Source organism: Mus pahari, chromosome 18, assembly GCF_900095145.1.
Source record: "Mus pahari chromosome 18, PAHARI_EIJ_v1.1, whole genome shotgun sequence".
In the NCBI taxonomy this organism is placed as follows: Eukaryota; Metazoa; Chordata; class Mammalia; order Rodentia; family Muridae; genus Mus; species Mus pahari.
This window is the reverse complement of record NC_034607.1, coordinates 840,026-843,623: the sequence shown is the minus strand read 5'-3', so window position 1 is coordinate 843,623 and position 3,598 is coordinate 840,026. Positions and strand designations below refer to the sequence as shown.

Sequence of the window (3,598 nt, the reverse complement as noted above, 5' to 3'; positions counted from 1 at the left end):
GGNNNAAAAAAAAAAATCAAGCTGAAATAGATAGAAGCTGAGGGAGAAATCACATCAATATAATACCAAACTGCCAGGCAACATGTGCCACAAGTGCAGTGGTAACATGGTAATTGAGGTGTGCTTGCTAGTTTTATATTGACTCATAAAAGCTACAGGTCATTTGGGACGAGGGAAAGTCTAACGAGAAAAATGCCTCTACCAGACTGGCCTGTAGGCAACCCTGTATTGCATTTCTTAAATGATGATTGATGTGGGAGGGCCCAGCTCAGTGCGGGTAGTGCTACTGTAGGCAGGTAGTCCAGAATGGTATAAGAAAGCAGGATGAGCAAGCCAGAGAACCAAGCAGTAAGGAACATTCCTCCACAGCATCTGCTTCAGTTCTGCCTCCAGAGAACCAAGCAGTAAGGAACATTCCTCCACAGCATNTGCCTCCAGAGAACCAAGCAGTAAGGAACATTCCTCCACAGCATCTGCTTCAGTTCTGCCTCCAGAGAGCCAAGCAGTAAGGAGCATTCCTCCACAGCATCTGCTTCAGTTCTGCCTCTAGAGAACCAAGCAGTAAGGAACATTCCTTCACAGCATCTGCTTCAGTTCTGCCTCCAGGCTGTTACCCTGACTTCCCTCAATGACCAACTGGAAGTGTAAGAAAAGTAAACCATCTCCTCCCCATGTTGCTTTTGATAATGGCATTTTATCTAAACTAATGCTTTCTGACTGGATTTGAGGGATTCTCCACAGGAAAGAACACATGTCTGTTACTCTAAACCATTGCTTAGGGAGGTGACAGGCCGCTAACTAGTGTTGTTTTTCTAAACCAACATGCTTTCAAAACGGTTCTCTAAATATTTATAAGCATATCCACAGATATGCACTGCTTTCAGTCTTGGTGAAGGAACATTTATTTGCAGTAGTTAATAGTTAATGCAGAGACTACGGAACTGGTCTTCTGGACATAATATAGGCAATATACCTCAGTTCACAGAGGCTGAGGTAACGTGCACAGGATAGTGCCCATCACCCCTTCCTGAGGACACCGACTGTTAGTGGTTGCTAACACACTAACGGGAAGGAATCATTTTGTTCAGAACTATAGTTCCCTACACACCAGTAAAAACAAATTAACAGCTGACCAACAGCTGGGTATGGTGGCCCACACATTTAATCCCAAAAGATGGAAGCAAAGGCAGGCAAAACTCTCACGTTCTAGGCCTACTAGAGCTATACAGTGAGACCCTATCTCAAAAACAAAATATAAAAATCTACCCAGGTTCATTCAAGCAATGCTACTTAAATTCAGTAGGGCACAAACAAAGAGAGGGACCTGTTAGGAATAAATGCTTCAGAAGGAAAAGAAGTGAGAGTAATGGTGGTATGTGAAAAGAACTTAGAATACATTAAAAAAAAAATCCAAATAAATTATTTTCTGAACAGTATTTGGCTATTTTTTTTTTTTTTTGACTTGGCTATTCTAAACTATGAGGTCATAAATTTGGATATGAAGATGTTTTTATTGTATGCCCGTGTGAATATTTCCTTTATGTTTCCTAATCATATAGCTAGAACATCAGCTAACTATAATTTTACTTCTTTGATGAAATTCCATATTGCTAGATGAATTCACATTACATCAGCCATGTGTAAGATTTCTTTTTTAAATCTGTGTTTACATATGTATGGCTTTTCTCTTTCCTTGATGACCTATACCATGAAAAGGTCAAAGCTAATTCTCAATGTAGTTCTAGGATTTTCAAAATAATTAAAGATCCTGAATAGATTTAAAGTACATTTATTTCATTTGCCTGTTTATGCAGATTTCAGCTGCATACTTCCTCCACTAAGTTCTTTTTTTTCTTTTTTCATTTTTTTAATTAATTTATTATTATTTTCTTTATTTACATTTCAAATGCTATCCCGAAAGTTCCCTATACCCCACCCCCGCCCCTGCTCCCCTATCTACCCATTCCCACTACTTGGCCCTGGCCTTCCCCTGTGCTGTGTCATATAAAGTTTACAAGACCAAGGGGCCTCTCTTCCCAATGATGGCTGCTACGTATGCAGCTAGAGACTCGAGCTCAGGGGGTACTGGTTAGTTTATATTGTTGTTCTACCTACAGGGTTGCAGCCCCCTTCAGCTCCTTGTGTACTTTCTCTAGCTCCTCCATTGGGGGCCCTGTGCTCCATCCAATACTGACTGTGAGCATCCACTTCTGTGTTTGCCAGGCACTGGCATAGCCTCACAAGAGACCGCTATATCAGGGTCCCTTCAGCAGAATCTGCATGTGCATTAGTCTCTGGGTTTGGTGGCTGATGATGGGATGGATTCCCAGATGGGGTAGACTCTGGATAGTCCATCCTTTCATCTTAGCTCTAAATTTTGTCTCTGTATATTAATGCCTGTCAGATGTCACATAGCCTATTTGCTCCTACTCTACAAATTGTTTCTTCATTCATTTCCATTGCTAAGCAAAAGTTTTTTCATTTGATAAACTTCATGCTGGAGTCCTAGTCTGAAAAGTCATGCTATGCCTTTGTCTGCTATGTTTATTCTCATACTCTCAAAGACTCCAGTTGTTTCATATTAGGCTGATTATTACAATGAGTGATGGTAAGGGTAACAGTCACTATTCTTTTCATAAATACCCAGCTTTTATAGCACAAATAATTAAAATTTCATCTCCTCTCTGATACCTGCTCTTCTCTTAAACATCTTTTCCAGGGTAAGGGCACAGCTGCGGCCATTTGCTTTGTGGCTTAAATCACGTGGAACTTCATCCTTAAACCACGTGGAACTTCATCCTCTCACTTTTACTCCTTGCCGGTTCAGATATTTAATATTTTTGTGAAGAAGAAATAATGAAAAACTCAATGAATCAAAGAACACAACAGACAGCCTATACAACACTCTAGATAAGCAGAAGAAAGACTATATGGAGCTTGCAATCAATAAAACACTACAAACACATTATCAGTAGACAAACCAAAAAGTTAACATCACCACAACAACCAAGAGCCCTGGGATTGGATAAGGAATCAAAACCTAAATTAAAAAACAAAACAAAACAAACCCAAAGGAGTGGGGAGCTGAAGAGATGGCTTAACACTAAAACTCCATGAGATAGGGGGAAGAGAGGAGATTAAAAGATAAAGGCCAAGTGAATCTATTCAATGAAATTATAGCAGAAAAAACTTCAAATCAAGACACACATCCAAACACAAAAGGTACTTAAAACTCCAAACTGCAACCCTGGAACCCACAGTACAGATGTCAAAAAAACAAAGGAATGAAGTAGTAGTATAAGCTTTCAGAGGAAGACACTGACTCATCAATAAAGGCAACCCCACCCCCAAACCAGGAAAGTACATGCTGATGGGCTACACTGAAGAAGTCAGTAACATGTCTCTGTGTAAACAAATACTCCCACGGGTACAGCATAACACACAGAAAAGAGACCAAGAAAGGCCAAATGAATGGAATGAGGAAGGACTGAGTGCATGTACTAGACAAGTGTGAATGACGACAAAACCTAAGTGGTTTTCCTTTTCTTCTTCTTCTTCTTCTTTTTTTTTTTTTTTTTTTTTTTTTTTTAGTTGTAAT

The 3,598-nt window shown here is 39.7% G+C and overlaps 1 protein-coding gene across 1 annotated transcript in view; it reads right to left on the bottom strand.

The window, feature by feature from the left end:
* Positions 1–3,598, bottom strand: part of LOC110335395 (zinc finger protein 14-like) — a 12,066-nt gene that overhangs the window by 4,116 nt on the left and 4,352 nt on the right. The gene's annotated exons all lie outside the window — the stretch shown is intronic.